The 19,284-nt window shown below is 41.0% G+C and overlaps 2 long non-coding RNA genes across 2 annotated transcripts; one reads left to right on the forward strand and one right to left on the reverse strand.

Annotated features, from left to right (window-relative positions):
• Window positions 1-4,247: 4,247 nt before the first annotated feature.
• Window positions 4,248-4,729, reverse strand: LOC135050700 (uncharacterized). Its single transcript, XR_010241751.1, has 3 exons — window positions 4,692-4,729; window positions 4,531-4,612; window positions 4,248-4,412 (listed from the first exon to the last, which is right to left on the reverse strand). It is a non-coding gene; the product is annotated as an uncharacterized LOC135050700 (long non-coding RNA).
• Window positions 4,730-8,929: 4,200 nt separating this feature from the next.
• LOC135050701 (uncharacterized) lies at window positions 8,930-9,663 on the forward strand. Its single transcript, XR_010241752.1, has 4 exons — window positions 8,930-8,968; window positions 9,048-9,129; window positions 9,248-9,413; window positions 9,499-9,663. It is a non-coding gene; the product is annotated as an uncharacterized LOC135050701 (long non-coding RNA).
• Window positions 9,664-19,284: the final 9,621 nt, after the last annotated feature.

The following is a 19,284-nucleotide window of genomic DNA, read 5'->3' on the forward strand; positions in this document are numbered from 1 at the left end:
GGTCATTCCGAGTTGTTCGCTAGCTGTTTTCGTTCGCAGCGCATCATTTAGGCAAAAAAGCGGCACTTCTGCGCATGCGTATGTGGCGCAATGCGCATGCGCAACGTACTTTCACAACAGCCGAAGTAGTTTTACACAAGGTCTAGCGAAGCTTTTCAGTCGCACTGCTGGCCGCAGAGTGATTGACATGAAGGTATGACATGTGCAGAGAGAGTTAGATTTGGGAGGGGTGTATTCCATCTGAAATTTAAATTGCAGTGTAAAAATTAAGCAGCCAGTATTTACCCTGCACAGAAACAAAATAACCCACCCAAATCTAACTCTCTCTGCACATGTTATATCTGCTCCCACTGCAGTGCACATGGTTTTACCCATTAGCTAACAAATTTGCTGCTGCGATCACGTCTGAATTAGGCCCATGGTTTCAAGCCGTGTCATAGAAGCTTGAAACCCCGTTCACGTTGCAGGCTAGACTTGGGTTAGTGGCGGATCTCCAAGCGCCAATGAGCCAGCTCTCCATAGACTTTTAACATCACCTGGGTTGGATGACCAGCGTCACCTGTTTACTCTGCACCATTACCCGACCCCTTACCAGGTTCAACCCTGGTAGCCAGGGACGGAATGGGGTTGTCGAACAGCACTGGCATTGTACTGTGCACGCATCACAAGGGCGTGCAGCAAGTCATGGGGGCCGGCCTCGCGGCATGCCCCTGTGTCTCTGTATGCTGGGCTGCGAAGCAGATCTCTGGGAGGCAGAACTGCTTGGACAGCCCTTGCCTTTGCGAGCCAAAGTTGAGCAGAGTACTCTGCCAGCCTTGGTGTCTGCGTGGCCGGACCGGCCCATCATGTTGTCGACCCTTCGGCATTTGCCAGATGGGCAGACCAGCCCTGCTGGTAGCTACAAGGGTTGGATTCCTGGGTAACTGGACTCGGGTTATTTTTGAGACACCCTTTAGACCAAAAAATTACCCGGGTTGCCCCAGCAATAATCCGGCTTGTTTGGTAGAGAAGGGGTATTAGTCTCCATATTTAGCATCATAAATATCCATATTATTATTAACTTTGTCTGAACCGTGCCTATGCTAGTGTACTACAGTAGCATGCACCAAAGATATTGCAGCCATATATTTGCAAAGAACAGTGTGATGTCGCTAGCATGTTACCTCATGACAGAGTCAGTGGGGCTGGTTATAAATTCGGGTAAATTTACTAAGATGGGAGTTCTGTTTTAGATGGGATGTTGCCCATCGCAACCAATCAGATTCCAGGTATTATATTCTCGAAGGTGCTAGATAAATGAGAAGTAGAATCTGATTGATTGCTATGGGCAACATCCCATCTTAAATAAAACTCCCATCTTAGTAAATTTACTCCTCTGAATCCAGTTTGTTGCTGTTGGGAAAATCAAGCTCACACACCTTGCAGAGCATCTCTGAGGGGACCCTGGTGTGTGCAGGCAGTAGCGGCTCTTGCCATGGGCAAGCAGGCTTTTTGCCCGAGGCGTCGCTGTCCCCAGGGCGCCGCAGTAGTGGCAAGAGCCGCTACTGATCCCCGCTCCCCTCTCCCCGGCTGCAACAGGCACCGTGGGCTGTGTGGGTGCCCGCTGCAGCCGGATCCACTGACAGACACTGGAGGTCATAACTGACCTCTAGTGTCAGTGCGGCGCTGCTATGGGAGAGACGTCATGACGTCGCTCCCATAGAGAGGAGTGGGCGGCCGGAAATGGAGGGCAGCGCAGCAGCGGTCCGGAAGCAGGAGTGGTTCTGGTAAGTATTGTGTTTTTCTCTTACGTCCTAGAGGATGCTGGGGACTCCAAAAGGACCATGGGGTATAGACGGATCCGCTGGAGCCTGGGCATACTATAAAGACTTAAACTGGGTGTGAACTGGCTCCTCCCTCTATGCCCCTCCTCCAGACCTCAGTTAGACTTTGTGCCTAGGAGTGACTGGATGCACACTAGGGGAGCTCTACAGAGTTTCTCAAGAAAGACTTTTGTTAGGTTTTTTATTTTCAGGGAGACCTGCTGGCTACTGGCTCCCTGCATCGTGGGACTGAGGGGAGAGAAGTCAGACCTACTTCTGCTTAGTTAAGGGCTCTGCTTCTTAGGCTACTGGACACCATTAGCTCCAGAGGGTTTGATCACTTGGTTCGCCTAGCTGCTTGTTCCCGGAGCCGCACCGTCACCCCCCTCACAGAAGCCAGAAGAAAGAAGCCGGGTGAGTATTAGAAGAAAAGAAGACTTCAGTGACGGCAGAAGACTTCAGTAACTGAGGTAACACGCAGCGGTCACGCTGTGCTCCATGCTCCCACACACCAACAGCACTCACAGGGTGCAGAGCCCTGGGGGGGGGGGGGGCGCCCTGGGCAGCAAGTTACTGTAAGTTGTTGAAACTGGCATATGTACATATTAGGTGCCTGGGCACCGTTTCCGATACCCTCGCCAGATGCCGCGGCGGCCGCGCTGCGCGCCCACACGCAGATGGTTTTTGCAGGGGTATGGGGCGCTGGGGGAGAGGGCAGCATGTTACTGAGGGCAGGCATACTCGGGGGCCCCGATACCCTGTATGATACCCCCGCCAATTAGCAGCGGTAGCACTGCGCGCCATTGATCCCGTACACGCCAGCGGCTGCTTGGGTGCAGGGCGCTGGGGGGGGGGGCACCCTGGACAGCAATTTAGATGTGTTTGGTGAATGTATATAGTGCCTAGACACTATATACAGTCCTCTGCCTGCATATTATACTTTTTTATCATAGGGCTGAAGCGCGCCGAAAAGAGGCAGGGCTTAACCCTCACAGCAGTGTTCAGCGCCATTTTTCTGTCTGTCCCCGCCAAAATGGTGATACAGTCCAAACGAGGGGGGGCACAGAGGTTTTAGTGGTATATTTAAGGATATCTATAACACTATTTGGTTGGAGATGGCCATATAAGCATTGTTGTGCATATTTCTGTGTGAGTTCCCCGTCAGTATACCCACTGTAGTACACATGTGTCTACATGCGTGAGGGCTCTGTCACAATCTGTTCTGGGGTCACTGTCGACATCGCCGACGCCTGTTGGTACTGGATATGGTCAACGGGTCGGTAGTTGTATGCTTGCCATAAGTACACACTGTATGGGAGACACAGTAGTATGTGGGTGACCCTGTCGGCACCAACTATTATTACGGGGTGTAAATTAACATGCTGTAAATGCCTGAGGCCTGTATATTATATGTATAGTGTATGTGGGGGAGTGTTATTGATATTATTTATATATATACTCCCCTCGGACACCTCAGGGGCGCAATAATGTTATTTTTGCCTAGGTTACTACTTCCTGCTGTCGACGAATGCTAAGTTTTCTGTCGACCATAACGTTCCTGGTAGATCCACAAGTGGGGCGTATTAGTACATGATTATACATTACTGTCACTAGGGACCTTTTGGGTCCGGACATTTCACTTATGTATATTAGATATATAGATATAGATATATAGATATATAGATATAGATATATAGCTCTATGGAGCGCTCTTATTCTATAATCTGATATAATTAGATGACTGTTGGTGGATGTTATATAAAGAGAGGATGACCTTACACATTTATACACCCATATTAGAATCACATATATCTCTTTATTAAAAGATTTTGATTTAAAACTTATCATAAAACTTTTCCTTTTCTTTTACATTGGAGATACAATTGTATATTTCAACATTATTTGTATAAGGAAAAAAACAACAATATAATGAGCTTTCACCCAACGCGTTTCGTCTATATCGACTTCTTCAGGGGTGTTCTTCAGGGTGCAATCCAAAAACAAAAAATATATAAAACAAGCATGAATAAGAAGGAACATTGATGCAGAGAAGAATATGCATATCGCAATATGGTCATATTATCCCTATTTGAACAAACTGATATTGTATGTGACAATGATTTTATGAGTTATACAAGAAACTGCTTACATACTCTCATGCACATTATTAAAAATTATTTTAAAGACCATCAAAACACATTATGATAATAGTTGTCTGCTGAATCACTCCATAATCAGTAAGCCAGACAATTGACCCATCAGTATAATTGTACTCACTTCTAAATAACAGCTCTCTGTTTATATTGGATTAACTGTAATATTCAAAAGGTATGAAGTTCTAATTGAACCAAAGTTGTACCTGAGTTAGAAAAGGGGAGACCAAATCTTAATATAACCCATTTTCAAATATATTGGATAAATTGTATTTATTTTAATATACTTACTGAAAAATATTTATTACCAAGTTGAAAAAACTTGAAGAAAATTATTCCCAGAATATGATAGCGTTTATTGGGATTCCTTATTATAGGCCACCTAATGAATTATATTCTTCTCCAGTATGTAGATATATATTTCATTCATATTTCTTGGCTCATTGGGTTGGCATTTCTAACAAGAACAGAACAATAATTAATTATCTCCTACAATATTCAATTCATAAAAGTTGGAGTTAGTAACTATTTATAATTTATTTATAATTATTTTTAATTTATAAAGCTTAGCTTACCCTCAGTTTTTCAAAGTATCAGTGAAGTCCAACAGAAGGGATCCACTTGTAAACTTAGGATAAAAATATCCCTTTAATTTTCCTAATGGGGACAGAGTATTACTTAACATCTTATTTCTAACCAGACTGCAATCAAGTGAAGAGTGGCCATATTTGCTTACCAGCAGTTGTCCTATAGGTCTGCCTGCATAGGTATCCAATATTGGAATGAAGACTACGCTCACATTCTCCCTATTTAAGCTCCACAGCCTGTTACATCACTTCCTGTTATAGCTTTTTAATTGTTTAATTGATATTTTTACTCTAATCTTTTATTATGTATTTCAAATTGAAATAAAAGAACCTTTATTAAATGGAATGGTTTTATTCATGATACCTGATTGAAATAACTGTGTTATTAAGTAGAATTAAGTTCATAATAAAGAGTTTAGACCAAATTGATTTTTCTAATTGGCATAGAAGCAAAGAGATGCTTCCTATATGAGTTCCAAGCCTCTTTGTGGCTGGGATGACATCATCGCACATCTGGTTGCTTGGCAACTGTTGGAATTGTTTATTACATATCCCCAGTGCAGGAAAATAAAAATAAATAAATAAAAATAAATAATAATAAAAATTAAATAAATATATTAAAAATAATTAAATAATAAATAAATAAAAATAAACTTAAATTAAATAAAAAAAATAAAAAATAAAAAATAAAAAAAAAATAAAAAAAAAAATAAATAAATAAAAATAAAATAAAAAAATTAAATTAAAAATAAAAATAATAATAATAATAATCATAATAATAATAAAAAAAATAAAAAAAATATATATTAAAATTAAAAACTTCCTATGGGCATGACACTCAAATGTGTCGTCGGCGTGTGCGCCCCGTTGCCGGGCGACGAGCGTGACATGAATGTTTATGCTCCGTCACTTGGCCTCATGCGCGATGTTTATTACATTTCCTCAGTGCGGAAAAACTGCTTCCTATGGGCATAAACCAATCAACTGTATCGTCAGTATGTACGTCCGTTGCCGAGCAACGAGCACGACATGGATGTGTGCGCTCTGTTTGGCCTCACGTGGATACGTACGTCCCGCTGCTAAGACACAGGATGAATGCTATTAAAGACGCCTCCCGTATTTAGTTTCCTAGCAACCAATTATGCTGAGATACGGGGTAAGCGCTACTCGGAGCGCTTCCCATAAATCTCCTGGCAACCATTTTTTGCAGGATTCGCGCTACTTAGAGCGCTACCTGCTTGCATTTGTCTGACTCCTGTGTTATTTATATAGAATATGTGCTATTAATAGTACCTCCTATATATAGTATATAACTCCTCACGTAGTATTTGATATTAATATACCTATTCCTTATCAATAAAATTAGATGTTAACATTAAACACCCCATTATAATATTAATGAATTAACGAAGATTAAGATACTTGATGTTAGTTTAAACTGGGAACTGCAGTTGAAATATGTAAAAAATATACATTTATAGGGGTTGCTTATAATATCTCCTGGCATTCCCATACATTTAACAACTTCATATATTCATAGATTGTTTTAACACTTATTAACTTCATATATTATAGATTATTTTGACACTTGCAATTAATTCATTACATATTTAAAAAATCCTCATTAGTGTGAAAAAATAATAATAAAAAAAAAATCTAATTAATTTGATTAGGTTATAGTGCTGTGAACAATTTGTACATAATACTGAATGGTGAAAGTAATTGAATATATTAACCCTATTGCTTAATGGGTCATTAATTAAGTGCTCATTAATAGTGAACTTAATTTGTGTAACTTTCTTTTTATAAATTAGTACTCGCTAATAGTAAACAAATTCAATTGATTTTGTTGTTATTCAATTTAATATAATTTTTTCCTTAATCCTTAATGGATGAAACATTAATGTTAATTGTCTTTAGTGTTCTACCTTATTACACTTATAATTTATATAATTGCCAACCACTTTAAGACTTAATTAAGTTACTAATATTTCTCAAAAAAAAAAACAATTCACCATAAAGTTGGTTACCTTTTAGTGTCATACCCCCTTATTATTAAAAAAAAATATGAATTAGTTGTAATTGACCTTTAATACTACAATATATTTTTACTGGAGTCATTCAAATGACAAGCATTTTCCAAATAGAGCAAATTAATGTACAAAGGGACAATAACAAACAGACCAAATTAGTATGAAAAGGGACAAAAACAAAAATAAACACATGACCCTGAGTAAACAAACTCATCTTATTGTTATCTTAAATTTTATAAATAGCAAATAATTTTATATATAAGGAGCTAAATAAAATTGATACCGTATCTATATTAGAGAAATGAAACGATGTCAATTCCCTCATTCATTCCATAAGGGATAAGGGTATTTAGGGTGAAAATCCAAAAGGATTCTCTTGGATAATTGTAATTCTCTATTTCCCCCTCTTTCATTTTCTGTTATATGTTCCAATATAGTGAATTTTAAACTTTTAGTGTCTGAGTTGTGGACTTCAGAACTAAAAGGTAACCAACTTTATGGTGAATTGTTTTTTGTTTTGTTTTTTGTTTGTTTTTTTGAGAAATATTAGTAACTTAATTAAGTCTTAAAGTGGTTGGCAATTATATAAATTATAAGTGTAATAAGGTAGAACACTAAAGACAATTAACATTAATGTTTCATCCATTAAGGATTAAGAAAAAATTATATTAAATTGAATAACAACAAAATCAATTGAATTTGTTTACTATTAGCGAGTACTAATTTATAAAAAGAAAGTTACACAAATTAAGTTCACTATTAATGAGCACTTAATTAATGACCCATTAAGCAATAGGGTTAATATATTCAATTACTTTCACCATTCAGTATTATTATGTACAAATTGTTCACAGCACTATAACCTAATCAAATTAATTAGAATTTTTTTTTTTCACACTAATGAGGATTTTTTAAATATGTAATAAATTAATTGCAAGTGTCAAAATAATCTATAATATATGAAGTTAATAAGTGTTAAAACAATCTATGAATATATGAAGTTGTTAAATGTATGGGAATGCCAGGAGATATTATAAGCAACCCCTATAAATGTATATTTTTTACATATTTCAACTGCAGTTCCCAGTTTAAACTAACATCAAGTATCTTAATCTTCGTTAATTCATTAATATTATAATGGGGTGTTTAATGTTAACATCTAATTTTATTGATAAGGAATAGGTATATTAATATCAAATACTACGTGAGGAGTTATATACTATATATAGGAGGTACTATTAATAGCACATATTCTATATAAATAACACAGGAGTCAGACAAATACAAGCAGGTAGCGCTCTAAGTAGCGCGAATCCTGCAAAAAATGGTTGCCAGGAGATTTATGGGAAGTGCTCCGAGTAGCGCTTACCCCGTATCTCAGCATAATTGGTTGCTAGGAAACTAAATACGGGAGGCGTCTTTAATAGCATTCATCCTGTGTCTTAGCAGCGGGACGTACGTATCCACGTGAGGCCAAACAACAGAGCACACACATCCATGTCGCGCTCGTTGCTCGGCAACGGGCGAACATACTGACGATACAGTTGATTGGTTTATGCCCATAGGAAGCAGTTTTTCTGCACTGAGGAAATGTAATAAACATCGCGCATGAGGCCAAGTGACGGAGCATAAACATTCATGTCACGCTCGTCGCCCGGCAACGGGGCGCACACGCCGATGACACATTTGAGTGTCATGCCCATAGGAAGCATTTTTAATTTTAATATATATTTTTTTTATTTATTTTATTATTATTATTTTTATGATTATTATTATTATTATTTTTAATTTTAATTTAATTTTTTTATTTTCATTTTCTTTTTATTAATTTTTTTTTTATTATTTTTTTTATTTATTTTTTATTTTTTTTATTTTTTATTTAATTTAAGTTTATTTTTATTTATTTATTATTTAATTATTTTTAATATATTTATTTAATTTTTATTATTATTTATATTTATTTATTTATTTTTATTTTCCTGCACTGGGGATATGTAATAAACAATTCCAACAGTTGCCAAGCAACCAGATGTGCGATGATGTCATCCCAGCCACAAAGAGGCTTGGAACTCATATAGGAAGCATCTCTTTGCTTCTATGCCAATTAGAAAAATCAATTTGGTCTAAACTCTTTATTATGAACTTAATTCTACTTAATAACACAGTTATTTCAATCAGGTATCATGAATAAAACCATTCCATTTAATAAAGGTTCTTTTATTTCAATTTGAAATACATAATAAAAGATTAGAGTAAAAATATCAATTAAACAATTAAAAAGCTATAACAGGAAGTGATGTAACAGGCTGTGGAGCTTAAATAGGGAGAATGTGAGCGTAGTCTTCATTCCAATATTGGATACCTATGCAGGCAGACCTATAGGACAACTGCTGGTAAGCAAATATGGCCACTCTTCACTTGATTGCAGTCTGGTTAGAAATAAGATGTTAAGTAATACTCTGTCCCCATTAGGAAAATTAAAGGGATATTTTTATCCTAAGTTTACAAGTGGATCCCTTCTGTTGGACTTCACTGATACTTTGAAAAACTGAGGGTAAGCTAAGCTTTATAAATTAAAAATAATTATAAATAAATTATAAATAGTTACTAACTCCAACTTTTATGAATTGAATATTGTAGGACATAATTAATTATTGTTCTGTTCTTGTTAGAAATGCCAACCCAATGAGCCAAGAAAAATGAATGAAATATATATCTACATGCTGGAGAAGAATATAATTCATTAGGTGGCCTATAATAAGGAATCCCAATAAACGCTATCATATTCTGGGAATAATTTTCTTCAAGTTTTTTCAACTTGGTAATAAATATTTTTCAGTAAGTATATTAAAATAAATACAATTTAGCCAATATATTTGAAAATGGGTTATATTAAGATTTGGTCTCCCCTTTTCTAACTCAGGTACAACTTTGGTTCAATTAGAACTTCATACCTTTTGAATACTACAGTTATTCCAATATAAACAGAGAGCTGTTATTTAGAAGTGAGTACAATTATACTGATGGGTCAATTGTCTGGCTTACTGATTATGGAGTGATTCAGCAGACAACTATTATCATAATGTGTTTTGATGGTCTTTAAAATAATTTTTAATAATGTGCATGAGAGTATGTAAGCAGTTTCTTGTGTAACTCATAAAATCATTGTCACATACAATATCAGTTTGTTCAAATAGGGATAATATGACCATATTGCGATATGCATATTCTTCTCTGCATCAATGTTCCTTATTCATGCTTGTTTTATATATTTTTTGTTTTTGGATTGCACCCTGAAGAACACCCCTGAAGAAGTCGATATAGACGAAACGCGTTGGGTGAAAGCTCATTATATTGTTGTTTTTTTCCTTATACAAATAATGTTGAAATATACAATTGTATCTCCAATGTAATAGAAAAGGAAAAGTTTTATGATAAGTTTTAAATCAAAATCTTTTAATAAAGAGATATATGTGATTCTAATATGGGTGTATAAATGTGTAAGGTCATCCTCTCTTTATATAACATCCACCAACAGTCATCTAATTATATCAGATTATAGAATAAGAGCGCTTCATAGAGATATTTCTTCTTTTATCTATTTTTGATCCTTACCGACAAAGGATTCTCTCTGTGTTGAAGCTTGCTTTCCCGTTTGGAAATATAATAGTATTTATGTTAGTAAACTCAGACACTAACTGACATAAAGTAATTAGACATTTCAGTAGTGTATAATAAGAGCGCACTAAGGGAACATACTAATATAGATATATAGATATATATTTATATATATATATTGGGTACTACATTATGTATATTCATGAATGCTGATGTTATAGTATTCTTTTTCATGCTGGTCGCTCTGTAGATTAAGCTCTACGTCGGCAGTGACGAGTTGGTCTTCAGTCCTCTCAAGAAGTACGAAGGTTTATTCTTTCCCCGACGAGGTGAGAATACTGTGGAAGTCAACTCCTGGTCGACACGGGGCCCTGTCAGAAAGGATCGTATACATGAAGCTAAGTGATATTTTATTCCTATACTTTGACCCTGTTCACATTACATGCACATGCGGGAGTGTTTATATTCGGAAAGGCGTCCGATAGAATTTACCTGAAGTGTGTAAGGTTGGTTTCCCCTGTTGGTTCTTCTTATACCATTTCGGCGGTTGCTGTGGGTATACAGGAGGGAGGCCGGGGAAATGCTGAGGCTGTCTCCAGGAGATACTGGAGTTTTTCCCTGGGACGGTGTATCACTGTTGGGGGATACCTCTGCTCAGTCAATCCCGGGGCATGCTGCTGGTGATTCTAACTTCCTGAGTTAGTCTCCTTCACAAGGGTTGGTGACGCATTCTTTGGTGGGATGTAGTCGTTTTCACCAGTTCGATTCCGTTCTTTTTCCTTTTCTGTACTGACAGTGGAAGGTGTAAAAGGTAAGGTTTCTGCAACCTTGTTTGGTTCGCAGAACGGGATGTCGTTGTCTGTTTCTACCACATACATTACAGGTCGCGGGGTCTACCTGGCTGGAGGCCACCTTGGTCCGACCTCGTCTACTACGTATCAGTCAGTCCGGGAATAGACTAGGAACTGTGAGTTACTTATAGAATCCTAGGGGGACTTTCTGGTGTGACAGATGGTTCCCCTCACTGATTTTTCTATTAGATCTTGCTGTTCCCCTATGGAAGGGGAGGTGGTACGCGACGCCATACCAGAGGTGCGTAAGGTTCAGGGCATTGTCCTGATGCCCCTGATATATAAAAAAAAAAAAAAAAGACGAGGATTTCTCCTTACGATGTGGGACTACAGGATGGAACCTCTCCGATGAGGGAGCTCCACCACGTCATGATAGTAAGGGGTTCAAGGCGTGTTTCTCCGCATTCAGGTTACCTGGATGGGTACCCAGGAATGTCTTGGCCATTTCACCGGAGTGATGGCAGTAGGCTGGTATTTTTTCCATAGTAAGAGCCATCGTTATTCTGTAGGGGGGCACTCTCCTGATTAAGGCGAGGTCAAGTCGCAAGTGATGCAAATTGTCGTTTTTTCTCTGACTGTTCTACGACACAGGGGAAGCCTGTTATTCCCAACGGCGCAGACGTTGGAGGTGGGTATCAGAGTAGATACGGAAAGGTTGAGGTCCTGTGTGTTCCTGTGGACGGAAGTCTGAGGATCCGGAGTCGGATCAGATTTGGAGAGAGGGTTTTTTTTCGGTGAGCTGGTCAAATGCCAGTGTGGTTTTCACGAGACCAGTTAGGAAGGTGGCCCGGGTCTCCCCTACACATGCGCCGGAATATAATCCTAATAGCCAGGATATCGCTCCTGTGGTGTTTGCTCTGTTCTCACCTCCTAGAGGGACGAAGGTTCGGAATCCAGGATGAGATCCTGGTGTCCATGCATGCAGATCTCCGAGACTGGGGAGCAGTACTTGTAAGGGAAGTATTTCCAGAGTAAAAAGTCAAGCTGGGAAGCTTGTCTGCATTGAGCCTTCTTGGTTTCAGAGATATTTTCAATGAACATATGCTTCGTGACATGCCCGTGTTAATTCTGTCGGACGGTTTGACAGCAGTGGTGTATGTAAGCCGATAGGGCGAAACGAGGAGAAAAGCGGCGATGGCAGAAGCCAAAAAGTTATCCGCTGGGTTGAAAGACTGGTAAACGCTATATTAGTAGTTTTCATTCAGGAGGTGAACGACAGTGAAATAGATTCCTCTGCAGACGCGATCTCCATCCGGGAGAAATATGGTCATCATCGAGAAGTTTTCTCTGAAGTGACAGGTCTTTGAGGAGTGCCTCAGGTGGAAATGTTGGCATCTCGCCCCAAAGAGTTCTCAGGGTTATTGTTCCGGGTCAGGGGACACTCAAGCTATAGCAGTGGACATCCTCGGGACACCTTGGGTGTTTCAGTCGGTCTATGTGTCCCCCCTGTTTTCACTTTTCGGACGGTGATAATCGTAGAAAAGAACAAAGGTTCAGACGATCTTCTTTGTTCCGGTCTAACCAAGGAGGGCTTGGTATCCAGTTCTTCAGGATTTACTCGTAGAAGATCCATGACCTTTCCTCTATGTGAGGAACTGTTACAGAATGATCTGGGCGTCTACCAAGACTTACCGCTGATGTGTTGACGGCATGGTGGTTGAACGCCATATCCTGGCCAGAAAGTGTATTCCCAGGTGAAGTCTTTCCCACACTTCTTCAGGCTAGAAAAGAAGTAACGGCAAGGTCTTACCACCGGGTTTGGAGAAAATAGGTGTCTTGGTGTGAATCCAAGATGGCTACTACGGGAGACTTTCCCGTGGGTCGTTCTTCTCCATTATTTTTTGGAAAGCAGGTGTGGGTGCAGGCTTAAAGTTAGGCTCCTTTTAAGTGCAAAGTTTTGGCCTTATAAATTTTCTTTCCAGAAGGAATTGGCAACCTTTGTGGAAGTTCAGACCTTCGTGAAAGGAGTACTGCACATCCAACATCCATTTGTGCCCCCGTTGGCACCGTGGGACCTGGACGTGGTGTTGCGTTTTCATGTGTCACACTGTTTGGAACCTTTGTGAAAGGTTGGGTTGAAATTTCTCTCTTGGAAAGTGGTCATGCTATTGGCTTTGGCGTCCGCACGGCGGATGTCGGAGGTAGCGGCTTTGTCTCACAGGAGTCCTGTTTAATCTTCCAGGTGGATAGAGAGGAATTGAGAACTTGGTTAATAGTTCTGCCAAGAGTGGTTACTGTGTTTCGCTGAAATCAGCCTGATTTGATCCCGGTGGTTACTTAGGCATTAGCTGATTCAAAGTATCTCGATGTAGTCAGGGCTTTGAATATTTAAGTCGCCATTTTGGGCTCAGGACGCCTGCATCTATGCAGTCTGTTACACGTTGGATCTGTGATACGATTCGGTGTGCTCGTTCCACGGCTGGATTGCCGTTACAGAGGTCGGTGGAAACCCATTCTACTAGGAAGGTGGGCTCATCTTGGGCGGCTGCCCGAGGGGTCTCGGCACTTCAACTTTGCCGAGCAGCTACGTGGTCGGGGTCAAACATTTTGCTCAATCGGTGCTGCAGAGTCGTACGCACTCTCCCGCCCGGTCTGGAGCTTTGGTATAGACCCCATGGTCCTTTTGGAGTCCCCAGCATCCTCTAGGACGTAAGAGAAAATAGGATTTTAATACCTACTGGTAAATCCTTTTCTCCTAGTCCGTAGAGGATGCTGGGCGCCCGTCCCAGTGCGTACTGTCTCTGCAGTAATTGGTTATGGTTACACTCTTGTGGTGTTTCTTTTCTGTCGGCTGTTGCTGGCGTTGTGCATGCCAGGGCGTGCGGTGTATTATTATTGGTTGTGTTGACACACAGGTTGTGTTACATATTCTCTCAGCATATGGCTGTATGTTTTTCATACCGTGGGCTGGTATTCTGTTGAATGCCATGTTTTGCGGTATGTTCGTGGTGTGAGCTGGTATAACACTCACTGTGTTAAATTATAAATTCTTTCCTCGAAATGTGCATCTTTCCTGGGCACAGTTTTCTAGCTGAGGTCTGGAGGAGGGGCATAGAGGGACGAGCCAGTTCACACCCAGTTTAAGTCTTTATAGTGTGCCCAGGCTCCTGCGGGTCCGTCTATACCCCATGGTCCTTTTGGAGTCCCCAGCATCCTCTACGGACTAGGAGAAAAGGATTTACCGGTAGGTATTAAAATCCTATTTTTTTGTTTTTTTAATTGTGTGTGTTTGTAAGTTGCGCTACTGGGGCTGTAAATACCAAATTGCTTTCTAACAAATATTTAAAATGCCCGCTCTAATATATATTGTAAACGCCTGCACCTCTTATGACCATGTGCCATGAATGTGCGCTATACATAGCAAAACACTGCATCCCATAAGAGAAAACAATACACCCACACATTGGGGTATATTTACTAACATTCGTAATTCTCCCGATTTGGTGGGAGAATAATCACGAATAACATCGAAAGTGTAAAACTGCAACTTTTTGAATTTGTTACGACTAATTTACTAAGCTGCCGTATTCTGCATTTTCGGGTTTTCCGATGTCGATGTCATTCGTTTTTTTAGGCAGTGTTTTACGTGAGTGACTTGTAAAACACTGCCGACTTTAATACAATGAATCTCGGCCGGATCTGAGAGATCCGTGCTGGGCTTCATTGTGCACTTTGTAAAAAAAAAAGTTTAAATGTTAAAAAAAAATTGCGTGGGGTCCCCCCTCCTAAGGCAAACCAGCCTCGGGCTCTTTGAGCCGATCCTGGTTGCAGAAATATGGGAAAAAAATGGACAGGGGTTCCCCCATATTTAAGCAACCAGCATCGGGCTCTGCGCCTGGTCCTGGTTCCAAAAATACGGGGGACAAAAAGCGTAGGGGTCCCCCGTATTTTTAAAACCAGCACCGGGCTCCACTAGCTGGACAGATAATGCCACAGCCGGGGGTCACTTTTATACCGTGCCCTGCGGCCGTGGCATCAAATATCCAACTAGTCACCCCTGGCCGGGGTACCCTGGGGGAGTGGGGACCCCTTCAATCAAGGGGTCCCCCCCCCAGCCACCCAAGGGCCAGGGGTGAAGCCCAAGGATGTCCCCCCCATCCAATGGGCTGCGGATGGGGGGCTGATAGCCTTTTTGTAAAAGTGATTGATATTGTTTTTAGTAGCAGTACTACAAGGCCCAGCAAGCCTCCCCCGCATGCTGGTACTTGGAGAACCACAAGTACCAGCATGCGGTGGAAAAACGGGCCCGCTGGTACCTGTAGTACTACTACTAAAAAATACCCAAAAAAAGACAATACACACACACCTTGAAAGTAAAGTTTTATTACATCCATCCACACAAACATACATACATACTTACCTTATGTTCACACGAGGGTCGGTCCTCTTCTCCAGTAGAATCCATGGGGTACCTGTTGAATAAATTATACTCACCAGATCCAGGGTACCAGGCTCCTCGGATAATCCTTTTGTAATCCACGTACTTGATTAAAAAAATAAAACGGAGACCCGAGCCACGCACTGAAAGGGGACCCATGTTTTCACATGGGTCCCCTTTCCCCGAATGCCAGAAACCCACTCTGACTGATGTCTAAGTGGGTTTCTTCAGCCAATCAGGGAGCGCCACGTTGTAGCACCCTCCTGATCGGCTGTGTGCTCCTGTACTGTCTGACAGACGGCACACGGCAGTGTTACAATGTAGAGCCTATGCGCTCCATTGTAACCAATGATGGGAACTTTGTGGTCAGCGGTGAGGTCACTTTCGGTCAACCGCTGAGCAGAAAGTTCCCACCATTGGTTACAATGGAGCGCATAGGCGCTACATTGTAACACTGCCGTGTGCCGCCTGTCAGACAGTACAGGAGCACACAGCCGATCAGGAGGGTGCTACAACGTGGCGCTCCCTGATTGGCTGAAGAAACCCACTTAGACATCAGTCAGAGTGGGTTTCTGGCATTCGGGGAAAGGGGGCCCATGTGAAAACATGGGTCCCCTTTCAGTGCGTGGCTCGGGTCTCCGTTTTATTTTTTTAATCAAGTACGTGGATTACAAAAGGATTATCCGAGGAGCCTGGTACCCTGGATCTGGTGAGTATAATTTATTCAACAGGTACCCTATGGATTCTACTGGAGAAGAGGACCGACCCTCGTGTGAACATAAGGTAAGTATGTATGTATGTTTGTGTGGATGGATGTAATAAAACTTTACTTTCAAGGTGTGTGTGTATTGTCTTTTTTTGGGTATTTCTTTAGTAGTAGTACTACAGGTACCAGCAGGCCCGTTTTTCCGCCGCATGCTGGTACTTGTGGTTCTCCAAGTACCAGCATGCGGGGGAGGCTTGCTGGGCCTTGTAGTACTGCTACTAAAAACAATATCAATCACTTTTACAAAAAGGCTATCAGCCCCCCATCCGCAGCCCATTGGATGGGGGGACAGCCTCGGGCTTCACCCCTGGCCCTTGGGTGGCTGGGGGGGGACCCCTTGATTGAAGGGGTCCCCACTCCCCCAGGGTACCCCGGCCAGGGGTGACTAGTTGGATATTTGATGCCACGGCCGCAGGGCACGGTATAAAAGTGACCCCTGGCTGTGGCATTATCTGTCCAGCTAGTGGAGCCCGGTGCTGGTTTTAAAAATATGGGGGACCCCTACACTTTTTGTCCCCCGTATTTTTGGAACCAGGACCAGGCGCAGAGCCCGATGCTGGTTGCTTAAATATGGGGGAACCCCTGTCCATTTTTTTCCCCATATTTCTGCAACCAGGATCGGCTCAAAGAGCCCGAGGCTGGTTATGCTTAGGAGGGGGGACCCCACGCAATTTTTTTCAAAAAATTAACACTTTCCCACCCCTTCCCACTGATATACATGCACGGATCTCATGGATCCGTGCATGCCTATCCAATCACGGCTCAAAAAAGCAGGTCTGGTTTTTTTTAGCACTTTTTTACGAGTTGTGTTTTTTCACGGCAGTGTTTTTTTTTTGCTTTGCACTTCTTAGTAAATGACCGAGATTCATATCTAAACAGCCGCGTTTTGACCGATGGTGTATTCATTCGTATTTTTATTCTTGGACTTGCAAAAAAATACGAATGCCCTCATCACTGCCGTGATTTCTGCTTAGTAAATTCCCGAGATGACACTTTGAAGAAAAAACGGCATCTCGGTCAAAATCGGGACCTTAGTAAATATACCCCATTATCTGAGTTCCAAAGCTCATTGATGTATATATTTGTTATTAAAAGGATATGGATTCAATTTATTACAATGTACAGTATACCTATAGTTACATGGTAACAACTCATACAGTAAGCAGTTAATACATACAGTTACATACAGTTACAGGCCAGCGATACAATTACCATGTCTTTCTCATATAAATTTGTCCCTCCATATCTCTCTCTCTCTCTCTCTCTCTCTCTCTCTCTCTCTCTCTCTCTCTCTCTGTAAAATCATGCAGGAACTGGGCAGACAGCATCTCCATCATCGTCTGGGGGAAAAACAGCAACTGCCCCCTGTGTGATCAGCAATGTGTTATCTAGTTTTGGGGGAGGGAACTTTCTCATTCATGATGAGTCACTAGTCTGTTCGTATGCTAAACAGGTTCAGCCTTGAAGACATCAAAAGGGGCTGGCCTGAGCTTCCTGACCACTACCTGTTTCTGTAAATGTCTATTGTTCTAATAAAAGTGAATTTAGCTTTCATACATTTAATCATAACTATTTGTTGCAATATCCTACAACTTAATAACAAGTATCAAATGAATCTACACATTAATCTGCTTGCTTTAATACCAAATATGACAGGGGTATCTAACTTCGTTTCCATAATACACATACATGATATTACTCCTTTATATAATTTTAAATCATTATGATGTCTGGCGCTTGATATTATTATAATTATGTACTGTATGAAATAAGTGTCGAATCCATCTCTGTGACATGTCCGTGTAAATGCGTGTGTTACCATATATTGCTGTGCTCGCTGCACGTATTTGCAAGTATAGCGACTTATATGTGTGTAGAGTTTGTATGTTCTTTCTATGTAATATTTGTGACTTCGACAGTCCACCCTTTGGCAGTAAACAATAACTGCCATCAATTATTAACATAAGAAAAAAATATTTCATACAATAATCGGTGACCTAGACACAAGTATGTATTCATTTCGCAAATCAGACACTTACTATATTTGGGGAAGACAGGGAGGAGGACAAGACATCCTCTATATGGACTCGGCGGTCACGGGACCACTGGTTGGGTGTGGGACAACATTCAACCTATAGAGTATGCTGGGACAGTGCTTTGGCCTATAATGTCTGATTTGCGACGAACATTTCACACATACATGTACCTACGTCTTTGTACACTGATGTTTGGATTCGATTGAGGTTCTGCTGGGTAGATTAAGAAGACACAAACAAATCGTGAAAGTGACATATAAAATTTTCATGATCTACATATTCCTATCATTTTCTGAACATTGGGGTATATTTACTAAGATTCGTATTTTCCCGTTTGAGGTCAAAGTTCAATCACGAATGTTATCGAAAGTGTAAATATGCAACTTTTTGAATTGATTACGACTAATTTACTAAGCTGCCGTATTCTGCATTTTCGGGTTTTCCGATGTCGATGTCATTCGTTTTTTTTGGCAGTGTTTTACGTGAGTGACTTGTAAAACACTGCCGACTTTAATACAATGAATCTCGGCCGGATCTGAGAGATCCGTGCTGGGCTTCATTGTGCACCTTGTTAAAAAAAAAAAAAAATGTTTAAATGTAAAAAAAAAAATTGCGTGGGGTCCCCCCTCCTAAGCCAAACCAGCCTCGGGCTCTTTGAGCCGATCCTGGTTGCAGAAATATGGGGGAAAAAGTGGACAGGGGTTCCCCCATATTTAAACAACCAGCATCGGGCTCTGCGCCTGGTCCTGGTTCCAAAAATACGGGGGACAAAAAGCGTAGGAGTCCCCCCTATTTTTGAAACCAGCACCGGGCACCACTAGCTGGACAGATAATGCCACAGCCGGGGGTCACTTTTATACAGTGCCTTGCGGCCGTGGCATCAAATATCCAACTAGTCACCCCTGGCCGGGGTACCCTGGGGGAGTGGGGACCCCTTCAATCAAGGGGTCCCCCCCCAGCCACCCAAGGGCCAGGGGTGAAGCCCGAGGCTGTCCCCCCATCCAATGGGCTGCGGATGGGGAGCTGATAGCCTTTGTTCAAAGTGAATGATATTGTTTTT

The sequence above is a fragment of the Pseudophryne corroboree genome, chromosome 2, assembly GCF_028390025.1.
Source record: "Pseudophryne corroboree isolate aPseCor3 chromosome 2, aPseCor3.hap2, whole genome shotgun sequence".
Classification (NCBI taxonomy): domain Eukaryota; kingdom Metazoa; phylum Chordata; class Amphibia; order Anura; family Myobatrachidae; genus Pseudophryne; species Pseudophryne corroboree.